Genomic DNA, 25,405 nt, shown 5'->3' with positions numbered 1-25,405 from the left:
GGCAATGTTGAGCTGTGGTTTTACGCTGTGTGCTAGAACTTGCAGACTGAAGTGATTGGGATCTGCTTTGACAAATGGTACTCCTCACACATACACAGCACTCTTTTAATTTCATGTTAAGTTTTGAGCCAAGGAGGGGAAGGAGAGAGACAAGTACCTGTCATGAGCCTGTCATATCAGTAGCCACTTAGCACTAAACACACGGATGCAATAAGGAGTCCTTCTCAACCCAAATTAATATAACCCTAGTCTGAAAATGTCTCATTATGGACTCCAGAACAAGCTACTGGGATTTTAGGTTTTCTCTATGCTTAGAAGATACCTAGATTACTATGCACAGCCTTGACTTTCACCCTTTAAGTGAGATTATTACCCAACTAGACTTTACCCCTGAGAAAGGCAAATATGGTGAAGACTGAAAAAAAAAAAACAAAACCTTAAAATAAAAGATTCGTTTAAAAGAATGAAATTACTGCTAGTGAGAGAAGAGAAGACTGTGTGTGAGTTGCATGAAATACAGTGTGGACCTACAATATGCTTATACGGAATAGTAACTGCCAGTCTTTGTCGCGAATCCACGGCAGATATTTCTAATCAAATCAAGCACTCTTTTATACCAGCCAGGACAAGGCTGATATTTCAGCCTTCAGCATGGAGATCTGGACAGCACTACCAACCAAACAGAATCAACGGAAGGGGCTAAATCTGCTTGCCACTCCAGAGTGGGAGGAATCAGGAGCTTTGCACTTACACTTCTATCTCCTCACTTCATCTCAATTCTTGAGGTCTCTGCACACCTGTACTTTGCAGGGAGCACTTCCGAGACCACCCGAGATAACCTCACAGCTCCCCTCCTCATCCCACACACTGTAGCAATCCCCTGTGCCTGAGTTTTCTCCACTGACACATTACATGTTTACTTAAAATTGTTGGCTTATTTTCTTCCTCTATACTCTATACTCTATACTTCCTCTATACTCCAGAATGTGAGTTCTAGGAGGGAAGTAACTTTGTTTGCTGTTATATCCCCAGTGACTAGACAGGTGTCTAACTCATAGTGGATGCCCAATAAATGACTGAATTAATAATGGAATGATTTAATCTTAATCGTAGTAGGGGCTGTCCTGTGAGAAAATAATTGGATCTACTCTATACAGCCTGTTAGTACAGAAATTGCTCAGGTAGCTAAAGTTTTGGAAGGGTAATTAGGGCAGGCTACAAGGAAGAATTTCATATTAGACCTTTCAGACAAGGTCATGGGCTGCTTCCTGAGGTGGGGAGTTCTTTGATAGCAAAGGTCTCAGAGTCCTTGAGCCCCTGTATCAGGAGAACAATATAGGGGATTCTTTAATCATACAGAAAGTAGACTTGACCACTCTGAGGCCCCTTCCAAATGTTATGTAACATACCTGTTCCTTCAGAGGTTAAATGCCATGGTTAAAGATGTATGTTGTTTCATTAAAGCCATTGAGCACTGCCCGCAGGCTTAAAGAGAGTTGTCACCAGATTCAAGTCACTGTCTCTTCCTGGGATAATGCTAAGAATATTCTTACTATCATTTGTGCTAGGACTTACTAATGGACATGTGAGTGTAATTTTGGTATACTATTCTTGCTACGGAATGATTGAGGTTATCGCAGTATGTAAGCTATATCCTCAAAGCACGGATCCTTTCAAAGCTAGGGGAAATATTTCAGATTATTAGGATGTCATTTAGGAAACCACAACTTTATTGCTTAAAATGGTATAATGATGTGCAGAAAGAGTTAAATATTCTTTCAAAGGAACCTGACTCTAAGCCAGGATATGGCATTAAGCACAGAGAAAATTGGGCTGAATAATCCCTTTAGACTGTTTAAGGTGCTGAGCTGACATTTTGATATGCTGCAAGTTGGCAAGTCAACGTTTCATAGTTTATCTTCAAATTCCACATTTTAAAAGTCTTATTTCCCTCTTCCAAAAAGACTATACCTGCAACCACCTTAAGCCATATCTACACAAAATTGGATATCTTTTTTTGTTAGTTCAATAAAGCGAGAATTTAATGTCCCAAATTTTGTGAAAAAAAGGAAGCTCATTTCTACTTAAAACTCATCTCATCAATTTTATAATCATACAGAATTTTGTAAGGGCAATAAATAAGAAAATGATAGTAAGACATAAAATATTACAGAGTTAGTACTATTGAAAATAAAAATATAATATATGGTTGAAGTGTGAATTTTAAAATCAATTGGGGCTATTTTGTAAGGTTTGATTATAGATGTCAAAATACAATCCTTTTTCTGTTCTTAATCACACAGACTACTGAGAACGTTTCCCTGCTGGGATTTCCAAATTTAATTGAAAGAGAGATTTCAAATCTAACTAGTGTGTTGTGATAGCTAACAAAAGAAGTCAGTGCAGGGTTGGAAAGGAGAAAATGAGTGTGGAAATTATTATATAGATATATCTGATAGTCATAACTGAGAAGCAGTCAGATGAGGTTTATAAGTCAAATGTACATTAATTTTCTTCCTTTATCATGTAAACATCCTGTTCTCCCGAAAGCATTCCCTATTCCTCAGCCTAGGTTTGCTTTTCTTATATGCTCCATTGGTGTCCATCATTTTTTCCTTCATGTGGCTCAACACAGGGAGAACAATCTTTCTCATGTCACCATCCTTCCTAGGATGTGAGCTCCATGAGGGCTCAACTGTGTCCATCATATTTAAGTATATCCAGGGACTGAAATAAAGTCATAGCTCAGTAAATATTTGCTGAGTGAAAGTATGATGCTTGAACCTGCTTTACGGTATTCTCATCACAACAATTCTCCAGCCTCAGCTCAATCACCCCCCACACTTTTATCACAGCAAGACTCTAATTTCTTCCAACCCAGAGCCTCTCAGTAGATGCAGAAATTGAATGTAACCACAGTGCTCAGCAACACACCTAGCATCTGAAACATCTTCCAAGGCATTCCAAGAGCTGCTTGATAGTGTCAGATGCTTATCAATCATTGGCTTATGAGCAAGACTGCTTGTGAGGGAACATAACTGCTGCTCTTTTGCAAACAGGAAATGTTTAGGTCCAAGGGGCTCTAGCTTCACAAACTTGCTGGGGACACCCACTCACTGTGATGATTTTGCTGACTCGGCTTGTCACATAAGCTGTAGGCAGCCAAGGAGGCATAATACAGCAAAAGATCACAACCTTGTGCATATACAGCAGGCAGAATCCTCTGCCTGCTCCCGATAGCAAGAATGGCATTTTCTAGCTTTTTATTTTTGAGATGGAGTTTTGCTCTTGTTGCCCAGGCTGGAGTGCAATGGCATGATCTCAGCTCACTGCAACCTCTGCCTCCTGACTTCAAGCAATTCTCCTGCCTCAGTCTTCCAAGTAACTGGGATTACAGGCATGTGCCACCATACCCGACTAATTTTTTATTTTTAGCAAAGATGGGGTTTCACCATGTTGGTCAAGCTGGTCTCAAACTCCTAACCTCAGGTGATCTGCCCACCTCAGTCTCGCAAAGTGCTGGGATTACAGGTGTGAGCCATTGTGCCTGGCCATTTTTGAGCATTATTTTGTATTTAACTTTTCATGTCTCAAATACTGATGGAAGGACATCAGCCTAGAGAGAAGAACTTATCTGGAAAATTGTATAGTATATACAAAAGTGTAAATCCCGCTATTTTCACTCTGTTCCTTCAAAACGATGGATACAATTAAAATAGAAATTTCCAACTCTGCAGTGTCACTGATAGTCTCAGTGTCTTATAAGTTATTTACTAGTGAAGAGGTGATTTCTCCTATTTCTGTTTCCTATTTTTCTTCTGCCCAATGTGTTTATGTGTGTAGTGTTCCTAGATTTGAAAGGTCTCCTTTGCCTTTGTAGCACACACACGCACACACACACACACACACACACACGTATACACATACTCTTGAAATAAAGTGCCTGATCCCTGCTTTGGTTTTCGCCCGTCTGGTGGGTCAGGGGTCTCTCTCTGAGGAGTTTCCCTGCGCACCAGCAGTCATGCGGAACCTGCTTGCTGGCATGCCGCCCGCACACTTGAAAGGGAGTGCCATAGAGATGGGCTGACCTTCCTGGCCTTGCAACCAAAAGGGAACCCTGTGGGGAGTACCTGGAGGGGGTGTTTCTCCTGTTGGTCGCATCAAGGTTGTTCACTTCAGTGGCTCTGTTTTAACTGTGCCCTTTTATTCTTTACTGACCATTGGAGAAGGCGATTGTTTTCTTGTCCCAGCTTCAGAGGCATTAAACCCTTCACCTTGACTTCTCTTAGAACAGCAAAGCTAGGGAAGCAAGAAAAAAGGAGGGCTGAAAGATATAACAAAGGACCTTGATGCTCTTATCACATGGGTAATTATTGTGCTCCCATACATGGGATGTCAGGGAGGCAGTGGGCTTGCTGCATAAGGGGGTTTCTATTTACAATGCGTTTGGGACTTTCTTTTATTTATGTGTAGGGAGTTTGTAAGTTGCTGTGCATTCCCAACCTTTGTAGATTGGGAAACTCGGTCATGAAACATGTGAGTTTTGAAAATCGTGTCCTCCTGAAAAGAAGACAATGGGAACAACTTTTCAATATGGATAAATTTCAGAAAATCGATTGTCTTAACGCCTTTTCCATGGTAGTATACAAGAGGTGTAGGACTGACTAATGGTGTGCTTCCAATAGAGATAAATGCTAATACTTTTAATAAACTTCCTTTTTCTCATGGTAGATACATATTTAGTATATATTTTTATTTGGCTTTACAAATTCGATCACAGCTTCAAAGATACCTCCTAGAAACTTTAAAAGATTAAGTATTTACCTTGGACAAAGTATTCCATCTCTTGCATCTCACTTTGGATGATTATAGGCCACATTTCCGTTTAATGTTTCCGAGAGCTGAGTTAAATTTTGCATGAGAAGTGTTCTATTTGAGCTGTGTGAACAAAGCCAAGTTTGTGTACTACAGGGCAAGCCCAAGGGGTTTTTGCTAAGACAGATGAAATGATTGTGGTGAAATCAACTACCTCTGCAGCTCCTTGGTCCAGTTTATCCACTCTCCTGGGAGTTCTCCTTTTGCCTGGGAAAAAGTCCGGCAGTGGCCAAGCAGAGGTGGATCAAATGAAGCAGAGATGAATGTGTACACCCATCCCAGGGGCCTCAGGTGGGAGGAAAAAGACAATGCCTAAGGAGCACTTGGAAAATTGTGAGATGTTATTGTTATAATTCTGACCTTTAAGTGCCGAAGACATGCAGGTGACTTTGCTCTCCTTCCCTTCACTGTTGGAGAAAGTAATCAGAGAGGTGAAACTAGTAACATGTCTACCTTTAATTTTTGAACTGATGCAAATTTAACAAAGTTACAGAATCCAGTTTTGTCTAAAAAGTCTAGCAGAGGTAGTCACTCACACAATACACTCAATTCAGAAATTGATGAAACGGTTACCTCATAGCTACCGTGAACTGATGTTCTAGAAAGGCAAAACACCCAGGACACCAGGTCTTTTTTGTATATGTGACTTGTAAAATCCTTGCTAGCGGGGTTGTAGGGAGGTACCCCATTTTACACACCATGTATGTCAGAGTGAAAGTGTCCTTCACAGGGTGAGGATTTATACAACCACGGCAGAATTATTGGGCTCTGTTTCCCAAAGGAGTAATGATCTTGGAGCCATCTTTCTTTGCAAATGAACTATTCTTAACGTGATGAAAATCAAGTTGCTGTACCCTAAAATCTCATTGCAAATGAATTTTCATATTTGGATCTGGTTACACACTCAGTATAACCAGATCCAAATATAAACAGCCTAGTTCCCTAACTTCTCAGTAACATCTGGCTAATTTTAACTTGTGGCTAGAGGTTGAAACCATGTGAAATCCTGTGGTTGCAGTAATTTCCACCAGGAAACCATGAACAGCTGAGTGGCATGTCAGTGAAGAATTTTCAGGAGAGTGTATTTTTATTTCCAAGTTTGAACTTGAGGTTTGGTAATAAACACAGACTCACTGGCAAATGAGTTCTACACACAGCTCTGGAAGCAGAAATGTTGAAGGTTTGCCTTTCTCTGAAAAATGTTCTTTTTTGATTCATAGAATTTTAGTAGCTGGAAGAGAGTCTTTCTGAGACGAAGCAGACAGTAGATGATAAAGGATTCCTCATTTCCTTACAAACAACACCCTGATTGTGAAAACATGCCAGGTTTTATTTTTTTGTTTTTTTTTTTTGTGTGTGTGGTATGTGTGTGTGTTATTATTTTTTTCTTTGTATTTTAGTAGAGACGTGGTTTTGTCATGTTGCCCAGACTGGTCTCAAACTCCTGACCTCAAGTGATCCATCTGACTTGGCCTCCCAAAGTGCTGGGATTACAAGTGTGAGCCACCGCGCCCAGCCAGAGACGCCACTTTCTGAGTAGGTTTATTTATTGCCTTGAATCCAGACCATGATCTGTGAAATTGGCATTATTATTCCCATTTAAAAGATGAAGTAAATGAGGCAGTGAATGGTTTCAAACAAACAAACAAAACTTCAGAAACTGCCATCTTTCTTCCTTGATGTAAAACAGCTTCACATGGAACTCCCGCTCTGCCTTGCCCTCCTTTCCACCCAGGCCATTGTTTTACCTGTTTCAGAATTGGGAGACACCTGTGATTTAGGTGAGGGAGAGAGCACATGGTCAGCTTGTCGTGGGCCCAGCTTAAGTACATTCTAATCATCATCCACACAGCATTAGCTCTGATGTTGACTGTGTGGCAAACAGGGCGTCTTTGCAACAGTTTGTTCTCAAGGTTGGTGGGCTTATCTTTAAGTTACTTCTTGGGAACGGGGCCAGATCAATACTGTATTCTTTCAGACCTCTCTAAACCCAGCGGGGAAGGCAATCACCATAGTGCAACTCCCTGCACCTTCTGGAGCAGATCAATATTCCGACAGTGCAAAGCTTTGTTCCTTCCCCAGCTTTAAGATGTCCTGCATGCTCTACATGATTGCTTAAAGGCGTGCTTTCCCTTCCCCAGTATGACAACACCGCTCCCGCCCTGATCTTCCTAATACCATCACTGTAATTGCCTTGACATGAAATAGCAGCACCAACCCAGCGCACAGGCTTTGAGGTGTTTTATCTTTTTTGAACATCTCTATTAGCAAAGGGTGTTGATTTGGCTTTAATATGTAGCCAGAGCTTTAAGGCGAACCTGCACTTATTTACCCTGGTTTGCAAAACCCACTGAGATGATTTTACCTATGGGAATCATATAGGGGACTGTTTCAGGGGAGAGGAAGATATAAACTCCTAAGCCCAAGCATATTAGCTTAAACTTTATGCTGCTTGAAGCCCATTATATCTACCCCATACTGCCACAGCAATTGTCTTAGAAGGACCCTGTGCCTTATTTACTTTTTAAGTGATGCTGGGTAAAATGAAGTATTTATTGTACTGTTTTCAGCCAAACTCCATTAAGCAGTAAATAACACCAATGCTCAGCAATCTCTTTTTTCCAATTTTTATTTTGTTGTTGTTGTTGCCTGCTAAGCAAACTTATTGATATAGTCTGAATCTTTACCATACATGACTTTCCTCCTTTTTCCTCCTACTTTCCACAACTCTTCCAAATAAAGCCAACTGAAATGCATTTTAAAAGATGTCATTACATGACAGCATTAACAATAGAAAAGTTTGGATGAAAACCCACTACTTTGCCTAAAGAAGGAAAGCCAAGTACTTTAGTCTGCATTCAGTTTGCTTTAAACATATCTGTTTAGGTGGCTCATGCCTGTAATCCCAGCACTTTGGGAGGCAGAAGCGTGCGGATCACCTAAGGTCAGGAGTTCGAGACCATCCTGGTCAACATGGTCAAACCCCATCTCTACTAAAAATACAAAAATTAGCCAGGCGTGGTGGTGGGTGCCTGTAATCCCAGCTATTTGGGAGGCTGAGGCAGGAAAAGTGCTTGAACCTGGGAGGCAGGAGGAGGCTGCAGTGAGCCAAGATCATGCCACTGCACTCCAGCCTGGGCAACAGAGTGAGACTCCATCTCAAAAAAAAAAAAAAAAAAAAAAAGACTCCTTCTAGGACTTCACCTTATAATCTATATGTGCTACACTTGGTCCTAAATTCCACTGTGCTCTGCTCTAGCTTTGAGACTCTCCCCATATTGTTCGCTTGTCCTAACCGCAGACACACAGAACTCTCAGTCTTTCTTTGTTCCTCTAAATCCTCTCATCCTTCAAGGTCTGGTATCAATCTCAGCCCCTTTGGAAACCTTTGGAAACTGGTCCAACCCAATGAGTCACAACAAAGCACTGCAGTACAATTGCTTGGATTATAATCAGTGGGATCATATAAACATTTGCTGCCCAAAACAGCTGAACTTCCAAAATTTGCCAATGATTTGCTTTTCTAAAATGATAATTGGGGTGGATTCAAGGTTATCCTTAATCATCTTATTCTCTCACTGGCACGCTGATATATTTTTAAGAATGATAGGAAAGGGGGGGTCTGCACAACCTTAATTGCACCTTTCTTGAAGCTTGTCTTATGGAACTCAGAGGTCACTGATGACTAACTGCTGCATGGTGTTAGGTATTGGAGGTATGTCATCATGTCCGCAAATATATCATTTTGATGTACTGGGTCATCCACAGACTCAATACAATACTTTATGCATATCATTTGGAACAGAAGAAGAATACTTGTTAAAATGTTGGCTGGTAGAAGTTATCCTTTGATAGAAACCACGTGTATCAGTGGATGCTAAATGCACCATTACAGTGAAAAAATCCACAGCAGAGGGAAATAATTCAGAACGACTCCTGGGTTGCAAACTAATTAGATGAATTTTCACTTCTTATGGCAGATATATCAAGTAAAGTTACTTTAGTTAGTAGCTAACTTTAATTGAATACTCAGTCCATTTCAGGTTGAATATTTAAGTACAGCTGCTGAATATGTTGGCTTGCTAAGCTAAATAATTAAACAGTCGAGCTGAAATTTTCTGATGTTTTAAGCTGTTATATATAGGTAAGGAAAGAAACTAGCTTGTCAGATAGTTGACTGTCTTCAGGGGAGAGGGGAAAGAATTAGTTTTACTCACTGGAACAGTTCAGAATGACAGCCCCATAGCAATGTGAGGTTGCAAAATACATGTAACATTTATAATGTATAGAGATGAGAGGAAGAGAATAAGACAGAGTAAATTATTCCTCTTGCATTTATGTAAGTTGATTGCAAATAAATTAATGTCTTTTCAAGCACATTGTATTACTGCAATACAACTTACAAGTAACATGAACAAGATTTTATGAAATTTATTTAAAAGCCATGTGTCTGAGATACAGATGTAGACAGTGAAGGCACAGGGGAAGACGATACTCATTATACAGGAGAAAACACGTTGCTGATAAACAGTGGCACTACAACTGAGTAGAACGTGGAAAGAAATTGAAGTACCATTTTTAATTGTTAATGTAATACATTCTGAACAAGCAAAAGCCTTCCTGCCTGCCTCTTGTTTTTCTTCCTCTTCCTCTTTCCTCTTGTTCTTCCTGTTTTCCCTCCTCCTCTTCCTCCTTCTTCTTCCTCTTCTACTCCCTCCTCCTCCTTCTCCTTTGTTTTTCATTTCTTCCTCCTCCTCCTCCTCTTCTTCTTCCTCTTCCTCTTCCTCCTCTTCCTTCTCTGTCTCTCTCTCTCTCTCTCTCTCTCTCTCTCTCTCTCTCTCTCTCTTTCTCTCTCTCTCTGTCTCTGCTTCCCTCCCTCCCTATTCTAGAAGACTAGAAGAATGATCAGACTCCTCAGTTTGGGCACTTATGTGTGACGTGGTAGAAAAAAGAAACTGAACTGATCAGTACTTTATAGTTCATGACCATAAGAATCTGTGTACATTTATATTTTCTCTTTATGATCACAACGGTAATGGTAATTAAACCTGTTTAGCCAGGATCTCATACCAGCTTGCTGAGAATATGCTGCAAAGACTTCTTTTAGTTTTAAAAATGAACAGTGCTATAGCAAAGAAAGGACTTATTGATACCAGCATTTCTTCAAGTCCCTCACATTTCTTGCCTACTGCTCATCAATTTTACTAATTATTGAGCACCCACTAGGTGCCTAGCACAGTTCTTTTTTTGTGTGTGTGAAATAGGGTTTCACTATGTTGCCCAGACTGAACTCCAATTCTTTGGCTCAAGAAATCCTCCTGCCTCAGCCTCCAGAGTAGCTGAGACTACAGTGGTGTGCCACCACGCCTGCATGCCTGGCTCTGGATTTTTATTGTTATTTTTAAGTGCATTTGGATAGCTACCTCTCTCTATTGGTTGACTGCCCTTCAGTGTTAAGAAGATTGCTGTTTCTGAGTGGCTTAAAAATTCTCATTTTAATTTTCTTCCAAACCGATCAAGTAAAGTTTATTCATTATTGTGCTACTAACGGCACAGATTTAGCACTTAATGTTGAGCTTTTGACATTTTTAAGCTTATAAAATCGAGCTGGCTCAAAACAGGCTCTTTCAATTCAAAAAAACTAACTTCTGGAGAAAAATAATCCTACCAATCTGATTGTTCACTAATCAGACAAATCTCAGTGTTTGATATGACATGCTTATAGAGATACCTGGGCAGTCCACTCGACATTGTCTTTAGATTGTTGCTTCTCTTCCTCAAGTTACAAAAGAGTCATACATTTTTTTACCATTTTTTTAAAAAAGAAATAGGTTTACAGAAATTTGTAAAAATAGCACAATGCATCTGCAGTGACTTCTAACCAATTACCTGGAATAGGGCCAGACTTCAGAGGTTAAGGGGACAGTCATTCACAAGACGGCCCTCACTCCTGGCACCAGTGGCAAGTTGAGGGGTCCCCAGACCAAGCGCATTTCTAACCATCTGGCCTCAAATTTGGGGGTTCCCACTAGATGCTGAGGCTCAATAATCTGCTACAGTGACTCAGAACTCAGTGGGTGCTATACTTATCATTAGGGTTTTATTAGGTAAAAAGGATACAAATCAGAACCGCCCAAAGGGAGAGACACGTTGAAAAAATGCTGCAGTTCCACAGTTTCTGGGGACATATCTTCTTGGCACCACTGATGTGGGAAAGGACACAGAGTGTTGTCAACTAGGGAAACTCACCCATGCTTTGGTGTCCATAGATTTTACTGGGGCTTCAGTAAGTAGGCACAGTTGATTGAATTACTGGCCGTATGACTCACTATCCAGCCACCTTCGCTTCCCAAAGTTTGGGCAAATATGAAGAGGCTCAAAATCCCCTGTCTCTGATCACATACTTTTTCCTTCTGGCATGACTGCATATCATTTTAAATAATTTCATTAGCATCAACTATTAAATGTGGTCCACGGGGCCCATCGTGAATACAAAAGAGAGACAGTACTCTCACTCAGGAAATTCCAAGGGCTTAGAATCTACCTCCCAGAAACTGAGGTCAAAGGCCAGACAAATTCTTTATTATACAAACTTTGTCATTGTTTTGTGAAACCATGTAAGTTGCAGACTCCTAAGTATTTCCATATGTATCGCTTAAAAGAATAAGTATATTCTAATGGTAGAATACATCACTTACAATACAGTTATCAAACTAAGCAAATTTAATACACCTATGATAATAGTATGTAATACATAGGTCAAATTCAATCTTCTCTAGATGTCTCAATCTTTATTTTTCCTTTCAACACAGGCTCTAATATAGAACCACACATTTCATTTAGTTGTACTTTTAAAGTATATCATTATACTTTCTTTAAACAGAAACTGCTCTAGTTTTATTCTTTCTCTCATGACATGGACAGTATAGACCAGGTGCTTTATAAAAATGTTCCCCAATTTGAGGTTGTTTGATTATTTCCTGATGATTTGATTCAGATCTACATAAATATACTATTTTTCTTCTTTTTTAAATTCTCTCTCTCTCTCTCTCTTTTTTTTTTTTTTTTTTTTTTTTTTTTTTGTAGAAACGAGGTCTCCCTGTGTTGCCCAGACTGGTCTCTAAACTCCTAGACTCAAGAGATCCTCCCACTTCAGCCTCCCAAAGGGTTGAAATTACAGGTATGAACCACCATGTCTGGCAGTATACTATTCTTCAATAAACTTTCACACAATGTTTTTAGTATCCATCGATGACTCTTGCCTACGTTAATTATGACTATGGTGTTTGCAAAGTGGATATGCTCTAACTCTAGTATTCCTTCTATAGTATTAAGTTGGTGCAAAAGTTATTGCGGTTTTTGCCAATTACTTTTAATGGCAAAAACCACAATTGCTTTTGCATCAACCTAATACTTAGTGTTCTACTATAGCAAAGATCTTTCCCTTCATTCATTTTTATTTCCTGCTTTGTTAGCATTTAGTTTCAGAGTCATAGACTCTTTGAGTGCAATGTGTTATTACAATCATGTTATGTTTTCACATACAAATTTATGTTTTCAGCAATAATCTCAAGCAACTGTACATATTATGATGTTCTTTGAGGAATGCTGTTTTGTATCTCTCACAGGTAAGAAAGCTGTAAATTTTAAATCAGCTGAAATAGGAATCCTTCAGCTCTTAACTTTCTAAGCCCACTTATTGAAATATGGATGTTGCAACAAACAAGGTTTATTTCAGACAAACAAATGAACAAAGCAAAGTTACCAACAAAAATTCTCTGTAGTTGTGATGGTAACCATCCAGAAAATGAGTTTTTTGTCTAAATAATCCCAAAGCCACTAACTCAGTTTGTACTCCAGAACGTACTCTCTACTGAAAAAGGAACTGAGCACATACTTCAAGGCCAATTGATTTAAAATGAAACCAGTCTCGTTCAGAATTGTACTACATATTAGGCAATGATCTCAGTGAGAAGTGTGGATGAGCATGACCCTCCTGGAACCCACCACGTGCAATGAGTTAAGCAGCAGGGTATAGGAGGCTCTGTGCTGGAGGCGGAGTTGGTCACCATCTTCTGAAATACCAAGTCCTGTCTACTGCTCACTATATGATTGTCAACACCTGGAACTCCACCATCATCTTTTCTGCCCTGACACCTCATCTGGTCTCCTCTGCCCAGGTTAGCAGCACACACCTTGGACATTTCCATCTTCTGCAGATATGGTGGTGTAATTGATTAAAGTATAAATCCTTCCTCACCCTGAAAGAACACTCACAGAGCAGTTTTAGAAAAGAGGTTAAAATGAACATAAAGATACTGGGCGCCTACTGGGAAAAAAGTGATGCATTGGAGCAGTGAGAGGGCTAAATCTCTAAAGACAAGGTAGCCTGCCTCCCAGTCTGGTTCCTCCACTAAGCTAGCCCTAATACAGGTGCTTTCTAGAGACAGTGTTGTGCCCCATAGTAGTGGTACTCAGAGAGACAGGCACATGGTGAGTCATTCAGAAAGATATGTATTCAGGCATCTTTAAAATTGAGCACATAGCTAGTTTGGAACTCCTAATTTTCATACCTTGCTCTATTTTGTCCACTGTTTTCCTCCCTTTCTAATACACTATATGATTTACATGCTTATCTTCAACTTTTTCTATCTTCCCAGATAACTCTCCCCATCAGGCAGGCTGTAAGCTCCAAGAAGGCAGGTATTTTGGCCAGTTTTATTCCTTGACACATGATAAGTCATTTGTACATAGCTGAAGCTTAGTAATATCTGTGAAATGGGCAAATGTCTACATAGGAGAGAGAGCATGCCTCCAAAATTCCTGCAAATGTGTAACTAAAGACGTAAGTTTACAACTTATACACAATGGAATTATTTGCTTATGCCATTTAGAAAAGGAACAACTGGATACATAACAAGTCTGCTCATTAACATCAATTTAATATTCTATGTAGACATTTCCTGCTGTTCTTGGCTATGTCAAAAACATTCCTCAGCCTTTGTATATTTTTTACTATATTCATATCTAAGATTCTGAACTGAATTCTTGCTCAGTGTAAGCTTATGTTTGGCGATAAGTCCATGCTTCAGGGCACCTTTCAGTACTGGACAAGAAAATGCTACTTCCACAAATTATAAACCTACTCATAGGGAGTGTAATCATTGGGGAATCTCACTTTTTCAGAATCCATGAGTGCTGTGATTGGATATAGAATGCAAAATGAAACCAGGGTAGTCTCGAGCTAGGAACACATGCCTTTTAAAACTGTAATCACCTGCTCATGTTTCAGGTCCTATGAAGATTCCCGAGCTCTATTCATTTTTTTTTTTTTTTTTTTTTCAGATGGAGTCTTACTCTGTCGCCCAGGCTACACTGCAGTGGCACCATCTTAGCTCACTGCAATCTCTGCCTCCCGGGTTCAAGCGATTCCCCTGCCTCAGCCTCCCAAGTAGCTGGGACTATAGGCGTGCACCGCCATGTCTGGCTAATTTTTTTTGTATTTTAGTAGAGACAGAGTTTCACCATATTGGCCAGGATTGTCTTGACCTCCTGCCCTCATGATCCACCTGCCTCATCCTCCCAAAGTGCTGGGATTACAGCACTCTATTCATTGTTATTGACTAGACGCAAGCATATGCTCCACAATCAGGTGTACATTTCCAGCCCAGGTATCTTTCAGGGAGTGGAAGTCTTTGCTTTGGCCTATTTGGATGATATTTGCAATCTGGAACAGATAATCACTAATAACACTTTAAAGAGCAAACCATAGTTCTTAGTTCTTCTGCAATATTAGTCCTTCTGTGATATGACAAAACCACCAATGAGTCAGAAATTCTATGTCACTGGAGAAGGAGGAAATGAGTGGTTATGAACAATTCTATGACACAGTTTAAGACACTTTTCAGAAGTTCGAGTTTTGTTATTGACACTGGTGAAGGATCTTAACAAATTCTACATGAACACTAGAATTACATTAGAACCTACACAAGGATTCTTAACATGGCTTCCATGGACCCCTAGAAGGTCTACTTTTATATGCATGTGATAAATTTTCTGTGGAGCTAGTCCATAGACTTAATTTAATTTTCAAAGCAATTCATGATTGCTATCTTTAAAAAGGGCAGGGGCCTGGGTTTAGTGTCAGTAGATTTTTGTCTGATGTCCTTGTTTTACAAATGAGAAAGGAGAGACACAAAGGTGGAAACTGACTATTTCAAGAAGACAATGCGGATGTGCTGAGATAAAGCTCAGGGAAGAGCTTCAATCTGCTAATCCATTGTCCTCCACTACAAAATGTGTGTAATCATATTTGCCTGGTACACAAGGTTACTTAGAAATACAAGGAAGTATGTGGAATATTTTTATGGTTTGGTTATCTTTATTGTCATCATGCATAGTACTTGTAGATAACTTCTTAAAAGCTTGCTATGGTTTAGCTGTGTCCCTACCCAAATCTCATCTTGAATTATAGTTCCCATAATCCCCACATGTGATGGGAGGGACGCTGTGGGAGGTAATTGAATCATGGGGGTATTTTCCCCCATGCTATTCTTGTGATACTAAATTCTCACAAGATTTGGCGGTTTTATAAGGGGCTTCCTCTTTTGCTCAGCTCTCGTTCTCTCTCCTGCTGCCCTGTGAAGAGGTGCCTTCTGATTGTAAGTTTTCTGAGTTCTCATTAGCCATGCAGAACTGTGAATCGATCAAACCTCTTTCCTTCATAAAGTATCAAGTCTCGGGCAGTTCTTTATAGCAGTGTGAGAATGGGCTAATACAAAGTTCCTATTCAGAAGCTTTCCATAACTGGACTTTGGGATTCTGAATAATTATTCTGAGAGGAGTGAACACCCTGGATTGAAGAGGCAGAGTGGCAGGAAGCCGAGGACCCTCTCTGAAGGGTATGGCAGTGGTCCAGGCTGGAGACAATGATGGCTGATGAAGATGGAGAGGTGAGGGGAAAGTTGCTAAGACTGATCATTGAGAGTGTTGGGACAGTGGAAGTAATCTAGAACAATTCTTAGGTTTCCAATATGAGTGACAGCATGGAAGATGATGCCATAATTCGAAATATGGGCTGTATGAAAGAAGGCCATGAGCTTGCTTTTGGACATACTGAGGCAGGTGGAAATACAGGAAATACATGGAGGGGAGGACCAGTAGTAAGAGGTTCAGGGTCCAAAAGCCAGTGAACCAGGGACTCTGATGTCTAAGGGTGGAAGCAGATGAATGTCTTGGCTCCAGAAAAGAAAGAGAATTCACCCTTTCTCCACCTTCTTATTATATTTGGGCCCTCAACAAATTGAATTATGCCCACCCACAGAGATGAGGGATTCAAATTCTAATCTTCTCTGGAAACATTCTCACAGACACATCTAGAAATAGTGTTGTACTAGCTATCTGGGGCATCCCTTAACCAAAGAAAGTTGGTGTATACAATTGTGAAGGTTAATATTAAGTGTCAATTTGATTGGATTGAAGGATGCAAAGTATTGCTCCTGGATGTGTCTGTCAGGGTATTGCTAAAGGAGATTAACATTTGAGTCAGTGGACTGGGAGACGCAAACACACTCTCAATCTGGGTGGGCACCATCTAATCAGCTGCCAGCACGACTAGAATAAAGCAAGCAGAAGAAATTGGAAAGAGCTGACTTGCTGAGTCTCCCAGCCTTCATCTATCGCCCATGCTGGGTGCTTCCTGCCCTCAAACATCAGACTCCAAGTTCTTCAGCTTTTAGACTCTTGGACTTACACCAGTGGTTTGCCAGGCCTCTCAGGCCCTTGGCCATACACTGAAGGCTGCACTGTCAGCTTTCCTACTTTTGAGATGTTGGGACTTAGACTGGTTTCCTTGCTCCTGAGCCTGCAGATGGCCTATTGTGAGACTTTACTTTGTGATCGTGTGAGTCGATACTTCTAATAAACTGCCATTCATATATACGTATATCCTATTATTTCTATTCCTTTAGGGATCCCTGACCAATACAAAAATTAACCATCAAAATAGGTATATTTGACACATGGTTTACAACTAAGGAGGCAAAACCGTTCATTTGTAGGTGGTAGCTAAAATTAGGTATTTTCTAGAACACAGTGATTTTTTATATTAGAATGCCATCTCCTTGAAAGCTGAGACTCTCAAGGCCTTTCTCTTTATTGCTCTGTCTCCAACATGTAGATAAGTGCCTGCCTTATGATAGGCCTGAAGTAATTATCAATTGAATGAACTAAACATATGTTCAATTATTGTTCATCTCAACAGTGCTTCTCTATGTATTATTTTTTAATATTATAAACTGAATTGCATTTGCTTCAGAATTAAATAAATAGCTTTAAGTTGAGGCCTGTGACTCTTATTTAAGAGCAATGGACCTTTTACACCTATGCTTCTAGTCTCCTGGGTTCTTCCTTTGTTGTTCCCAGCACATGAGTCCCCCTCATTCCTTTATGAAAACTAGCTCTTTTAAACTAAAGAGTATTTGCTAACCTGAGAGTAAGATGGTTTCATTTTCACAGACTAAAGAAACTTACTGAAAGGAACAAATCACTGATAGTAAAGTTTCAGGCATTGAAAAGCTATAACCAATATAAAGCATGGACTAGAATCAAAGGCTTTGGAATCTAACTCACATTGTCATGAGAGGCCGTTTAAACTTCTTGTGTCATATTGCCTTCATCTACAAGTATTCTGGTGGATTTGCTTGTCTTTTCAGTAGGATGTTGCCAAATAAAATATTGAAGTAGAAATCATGTCTTCTAGCTCTCATTTTATTCTCAGAACCTTATAAGATAGCTCTCTGTGTGAGGCAGGCCCTTCATTAGTACTTCTCTGACACCTGTTGAAGGATTTCAGGTGAAAGATCAAATAAAGATGGCTCTAATTCATTGTACAATATCATTCCTACAATTATATGCTTCACAAAATCAGTTTACTGAATTCAGTTTGTGATAAGACATATTTAGAACAAGCTCATTGTTATTGCTTCTCTGAGATGATTGAAAGATAGCTTTATAAAATGTTTACTCTGAAGGAGTAAGTGAGAATCGGCATAAACAAGGGTTTTGCTGGGAAATTATTTGATTTTCCCCTGGTTTTAGGATCAATGACAGTGACACTGATTTCCATTTTTAATAAATTATATTTTCAAAAAATATATACAATATAAGAGGCACCATGCAAAGCCACAGGAATTTATTTTAAAAAGTAATACTTACTGTCTCAATTCAGGAGTGTATATGGTGTGTGTGTATGGCGTGCATGTGTGTGTACGTGTATATTTGGAGGCAGAAAGGTGATCAACACATAATTATAGTATCATTCTAAACACGCTGTTGTTGAAGTGGACACAAAACACTGTGACAATGCAAGGAAGTAGTGATCAATTTTCCAGATGGATCCAAGCTCAGTAGCGAATTCTGCAGCTGCCATGGCCTTTGTGCTAATAATCAGTGTGTCAAAAGAGGGCTACAGAGACCTGCCCACTCATAGCGAGACCAGCCTTTACCTCCTCTTTTGCCTTCACTGACAGAAGTACAGAGGGAATCCAGAAAACTCACCTATGGTGTGAGAAACAGGGTAAAGTGGTCCTTGATCTGTGTGCTGTTTACACAGGTGGTTTCAAACTTCAATACATGTGGGTCTGTAGGTTCTCTTTTCTTCAGTTAAAAGTGAAAAACATATTCTATTATGGACTAAATGCTTGCATCCCCTCAAAAATCACATGTTAAAACATTAAACCCCAGTGTCAGGGTATTAGGAGGTGGGGTTTTTAAGAGTTCATTAGTCCAAAAACCCCAAAAGCAAATGCAACAAAAACAAAGATAAATAGGTGGGACTTAATTAAGCTAAAAAGAATCTGCACAGCAAAAGAAATCATTAACAGAGTAAACAGACAGCATACAGGGTGGGAAAAGTTCTTCACAATCTGTACATCTGACAAAGGACTAATACCCAGAATCTACAAAGAACTCAAATATACCAGCAAGAAAAAAAATCCCATCAAAAATTGGGCTAAGGACATGAATTGACAATTCTCAAAAGAAGATATGCAAAATGGACAACGAGCATATGAAAAAATACTCAATAGCACTAGTTATCAGGGAAATACAAATCAAAACCACAGTATGATACACCTCACTCCTGGAAGAATGGCTATAATCAAAAAATCAGAAAATAATATATATTGGCGTGGATGCTGCAAAAAGGGAACACTTTTACACTGTTGGTGGGAATGTAAACTAGTACAACCACTATGGAAAACAGTGTGGAGATTCCTTAAAGAAATAAAAGTAGATTTACCATTTGATCCAGCAATCCCACTGCTAGGTATCTACCCAGAGGAAAAGAAGTCATTCTACAAAAAAAGATACTTGCATACACATGCTTTTAGCAACACAACTTGCAATTGCAAAAATATGGAATCAGCCCAAATGCCCATCAATCAATAAGTGGATAAAGAAAATGTGATATATATATCCACCATGGAATACTACTCACCTTCAGAAAAGGAATAAAATCATGGCATTTGCAGCAACCTGGATGGAACTGGAGACTATTAAGTGAAGTAACTCAGGAATGGAAAATCAAACATTGTATGTTCTCACTCATATGTGGGAGCTAAGCTATGAGGACACAAAGACATAAGAATGAGACATTGGACTTTGGGGGCTCAGGGAAAAAGGTGGGGGTGTGGTGAGGGATAAAAAACTATACAGTGGGTACAGTGTACACTGCTCTTGTGATAGGTGCACCCAAATCTCAGAAATCACCACTAAAGGACTTATTCATGCAACCAAACACCACCTGTTCCCCCAAAACCTATTGAAATAAAAAAATTAAACTTAAAAAAAATCATGAGGGTGGGGCATTCATGAATGGGATTAATGTCCTTATAAGAAGAGACATGAGATAACTTGCTCTGTCTCTCTGCTTTCCGCTATGTGAGGATACAATGAGAAGATAGCCATCTGCAAATCAGGAAGGAGTCTCTCACCAGATCCAAGCCTGTGGGCACTTGGATCTTGAACTTCCTAGCCCCCAGAACTGTGAGAAACAAATGTTTATTGTTCAAGTCACTCATTCTGTGGCAATTTGTTATAGCAGCCTGAGATGATTAAGACAGATCCCTAGAGTTTTGTGTGTGCATAGGATTTCTCCCCGTCAGCCTCCATAGCACCATGGACAGGGGTGTCTCCTGAACACATCTACCTGTTTTTGTTTGTTTGTTTGTTTGTTTGTTTACAACTCCCTAAAAGCATCCTACACCTTCACACCATTATCTTCCTTGACTCACTCAGGGATCATTAACTCTCCTGGCTTGTGGTAATTTTCTTTTCTGACTTCATCTTCACCCTTTTAAGGAACAGATATCTTCTCTGCCAAACACACCTGTTTCGTTTGGGGGTAGAATAGATGTCTTTCTCTCTCTGCCTCACTCCTTCCCTCCCACCTCTGTTAACACACCTCGTATGAGTCTCATGTCATCACACTATATCATTCAGTACCTTTCTTTTTGCAGTTATATATAGACTCCTGAGTCCCATGCTTTTCCATTGAGATTTTAGCTCCTGGCTCATGGTCCTTTTCTCCAACATCATTGTCATAGTTTTCCTAATTTCATTATCCACATAGGTGATTCTTATCTTGGCTATTCATGCCCTTGACCTCCTCTCCCCCAGAAAGTCTTATTCTCCAATCCACTTCAATCACATCTAGAAGTTAGGCCAAGCCATTATCAATACTATACATCACCCATTATCTCAACTTCCAACAGGCCCCTCTCTGACTAGCACTTCTTGTTCTCCAGCTTGCCTCTAGTGCCTCAAATCCAAGAATCCTCCATCCCTACTGGAAAATTAAATCAACTGACCTACTTCCTTTTTACTCTCCTTCATCTCCTCATGCTCTCACTTCCCAGACCATTTACCTTCAGTTCCATGGGGGCATCATTATAATCAGACCCTTCAATTATAAAACTGCTCTTCTCTTCCCTTGCTTCAGCTTGCTAGCCTGCAAAACCCCTACCTTAGTTAAGCCACTATTCCTTTTAATTTAACCAACTCATCTTTATTAGTTGGAAAACTCATTTCAACCAAGCTGTCAGTGTGATATAACTTTATGTTAACTATTCTACTATATTTCCTCTCTTCATTTATTCTCTCAGTCTGAGACCAGTGCATCTTGAATTTAGCCCATATTGGGTCACCTGAGGATCTTCTTAAAATGCAGTTCCTGGTTCAGTATATCTGGGAGAGGGGACTGAGATTTTGCATTATGAAGGGGCCCCAGAGTGCTGCTACTCTTGCTGCTCCATGGACCATACATTAACTAACAAGATCCCAGGTTACTCTTTCATGCTTCTCTTTCCTGGAACCTCTATTTCCTCCCTCATTCACATTTAATATGTGACTTTGTCCTTCTTCTACTGAAAAATTAGAAGCAACCCAGAGCTTCCAGATACCATCTCTATTAGCTTTATTACACCTGTGCCCACATAGTCTGCTTTATCTCTTGAACCCAGGGATGGTCTGGTGCCTACACTTGGGCACTGAGTTCCATTCCCTGTCACCAACCAAGCCCACAGCTCCAAGTTTCTCCTCTTTCTTCTGTACTAGCATTTTTTTTTTCAATTCTGCTCGTTCATTCTCATTAATATTCAAACATGCTGTTATGTCTTTTATTTTTGAAAAAAATAGTAATTATTATATTGATAATAAAGGCTTATAATCTGTCTCTCTGGAATCAACTTTCCCCTCTGGCTGGGAACCATGGTTTTGCTCTCCATTTCAGAAGATTGTCTACATTCACTGTTCCCCAAGTTATCTTGTTATCACCTAAGAAATTCACTCCAATGGCTTTGCCCTCCCCTTAGCCTGCACCTAACAGAACTGCTCTTTTTGAGGTCACCAATGACCTCCATGTTGCCAAGTCCAATATAAAATTCTCAGTCCTTATCCTAATTCACCTAAAAGCAACATTGAACAAGGCAAACAACTGCTTTTCCTTAAAATAGTTGATTCACTTGGCATCCAAATCATCACACTCACCTATTTGTTTGCTTGTTTGGTTTTTAATCTTCAGTAGGAAATTCTTCTCAGTCTCCTTCATTGATTGTCTCTTAACTCCCTGGCTTCTTATGATTTGGAATATTTTTAGGTTAATTGATTGAACCTCCAATTTTTCTTATGTATACTCATTCTTCATAGAGTATAGACTTTATAGAGACCATAGACTATAGATTGTCTCAGTCTAATTTAAACATTTTGATCATGGGTCTAATATGCAATTTATTGTTTAAACTGAAACACTTCTGAGAGCAAAAGTGGGCCCTAAAATAATGACAAGTAATTTTTGAAATATTTATTTATAGAAATACATAAATTGATTTTAATATACAGATGAATTTATAAAATAGTCCTATTCAAAAAATTTTCAAAAATAAATTTGTTTCTAAAAAAGTGAACATAACAAATTCATATGCATATAACTACTGATGGACCGAGCATTAAATAATAATAAGCAAAGTGATTATTCTTGATATTATTAATTTGCTTTAATTAGTTTCTTAGTTGCATCTGTGTCTAATGCCATGCCATTGGTAACTTTTACAAAGAATATATTTTGCAATGTGATCTCATTATTCTTCACATTTTATTAAAACAATAAAATAATAATTTTATTATTTAAGAAAATTTCCTGTAGAGATCTTTAATGTTGCACTCCATGACTAACATGTTTAATATTATCTCTATTCTTATAATCCTAAATTCAAGTTTCATATTAAAATACTTAAGTATTTATTTCAAGTCAAATATAGACCATTATATAACAGGACTATATATTAGGTCATTAAAATGATGACACTTCTAATTATATATGGAAAGAATCTGGGTCTTTGAGAATGCTGTTGAACAACTGTATTTAATAATCTTGGAAGTGCTCTACTTCAGATTATTATTATTGTTAAACTAGTCAAGCACTTTTTTTCTGTTAATTGCATAGAAAGGATTTTAATGGGTAAAGTGTTTGAATTTTTTTTTACATATGAGAGTTTTCAAAGTATTCAGTTATATCATGGTGTTCTACCACGTTGGTTCTGCTTTTCAGAATTTTCTATTTCATATCATCCCTCCTATCTCACTCACCCTGCTTCAACCAGCTCTTTTCATCTAAGTTAGATGTTGCCTTAGCGCATATACGATGCTATAACAAAATATCTAAGGCTGAGTAATTTATCAATAGAAATTTATTTCTCACAGTTCTGGAGGCCACAAAGTCCAAAATCATGGTGCCAGAAGATTCCATGTCTGGTTTCCTGTCTTCAGAGGACGTTCTTCTTGGGGTGTCCTCACAACATGGAAAGGTGGAAAGGACAAATACTGTGTCCTCACATGGCAGATGAAATATAAGGGAAAAAAAGAGATCCATGTTTTATAGTCACATGGTAGAAGTGATGGAAGTTCCAGGTAGCTCTCTGAAGACTGTTCCATAATCCGCTAATCAGGGTAGAGCCTTCATGACATAATCAATTCCCAAAAGCCTTTCTACCACCTCTTAATACCATTACCTTGGGCTTTAAGTTCCAACACATGAATTTTGCGGAGACACACGCATTCAAATGAGAACAGATATTTCTTGATGTTATTACCTCTGATCTCAAAGAGTTCATCTTTATATTTGTCTTACATTGTATTGTAAACATAGATTGAATATTCACACATATACATGTGTGTATGTATGTAATGTAGTTAGTTCTTCCCCAAAGTAAGATCTTTCTCCATATGTTCACTAGTACCTTCTTCCCTTGGTTGTTATTATTTGCTGTCAAATATTTTTGTAGACCCTGGGCAGGTTCATTTTGTTGAATAAGCAAAAGCTACACAGAGTTAGAGTGTGCCTATTGACAGAATGACTGAATTGCTTCTCAGTCCTTCGCTGACCCCCTAAGTCCTTTGAGAATCTTCTCCTTCGTTCAGAAGTTTCAACTTGCCTAATGCACACATCACTTGTCCTATGATTTATTGTTTAGCAGTCATTCATTTTATGTGAATATACTGGTTAGTGGAGGGAACTTCATGGTTGTCCAGCTCTGAAATTTGAGATTTATTTTGTGATAACCTAAAGCAACCAGTAGTTTATTTCTTCCTACCTGCCTGCTTTTTGCCAGCAATAGCAGATAACTCCTACACACTTCAGAGATTACCCCTCAAGTGTTTTTTCCAGGCTCAGCCTTTTCCTACTTCTTACCTGAGAAAAATTTCTTTTAAATCATAATTTGTTTGCCTCTGGCCATGTTGTCATGCTAGAAATAGTTTCTAGGGTGAATTACTAAGGGACTTTAATGTGCTCAAGCTCTCAGGAGAGGGCCAGCTCTGAGACAACCTTGCACACCATGAGGTTTTCCCAACATTTAGCTGAGTTTTCTAATGCTGTGTAAGGAGGATGCTGTGTAAGGGAGATACTTACTGGTAGTGGGAAGCTGATGTATCATGTAAGAAAAGTTGTGTATATAGGGAGTCAGAAAAGAAAACTTCATTTTTGGGGGATATAAAATATATGATTAGGACAGTAAGTATTCCTAGTCAAGCAACAACAGAGCACTGAACTGGCACCTGGTTGTGAAGGGCATGATGGCTGTGGATGTGCCCATAGACCGTGGGAGGCACCAGTCCCTGTCCTAGTGAGGACATTGTAACTATCGCTGAACAGGGAGGTGATTGTAAGTACCTATGTTGCTTCAAAGGTGGTTTGAAGCAACAAAAATTCTGGTCTCCAGTAATATTCTTCAAATAAATGACTGAAACCACCTATATAGAAAATGTGAAACAGTGGGCCAATGTCTTTCCCTTCAGATATTGGGAGTGTGGGAAGGGCCATAATTCTGTGTGGGGGTTATATGTTAAGGGAAGATGGGTGGAAATCATCTTTCATCTTAGACTCCATGTATATTTACTGGAAATTTCTCTGGGAATCCAGAAGTTAGTTCTATGTTTTGGATTGAATTGAACAACCCTCCTCTTCATATGTGGAAGCCCCACCTGCCATCCCACCATGTGACTATATTTGCAAATAGGACTTTTGAGGAGATAATTAAGGTTAAATGAGATCGTAAGAGTGGGTCCCCAATCCAATACGATTTGTGTCCTTGCAAGAAGAGAGAGAGAACAAGAAACTGAAAGTACAGAGAAAAGACCAAGTGAGGATACAGGGAGAAAGCAGCCATCTGCAAGCCAAGGAGAGAGTCCTCACCAGAAACCAACCCTGCCAGCACCTTGATCTCAGACTTGCAGCCTCCAGGACTGTGAGAAAATAAAGTTGTGCTGCTGAAGTTACCCAGTCTGTGGTATTCTGTTATGGTAGCCTTAGCACACTAATATAATTTTGTGTTAACATTTTAAAATTTTGATTATATTTCAAGTCTTTCAATGATAGATTTTCACCATTGCAACCCAAAAGTACATATGGGGACTTTAAAAAGGGTACCTGAGAGGGAAAGACTATTTATCTCAAACTATACTTTTATGCCAATAT

Source organism: Trachypithecus francoisi, unplaced genomic scaffold (assembly GCF_009764315.1).
Source record: "Trachypithecus francoisi isolate TF-2019V2 unplaced genomic scaffold, Tfra_2.0 Lachesis_group3, whole genome shotgun sequence".
NCBI classification, from domain to species: domain Eukaryota; kingdom Metazoa; phylum Chordata; class Mammalia; order Primates; family Cercopithecidae; genus Trachypithecus; species Trachypithecus francoisi.
This window is presented reverse-complemented; position numbering follows the sequence as displayed.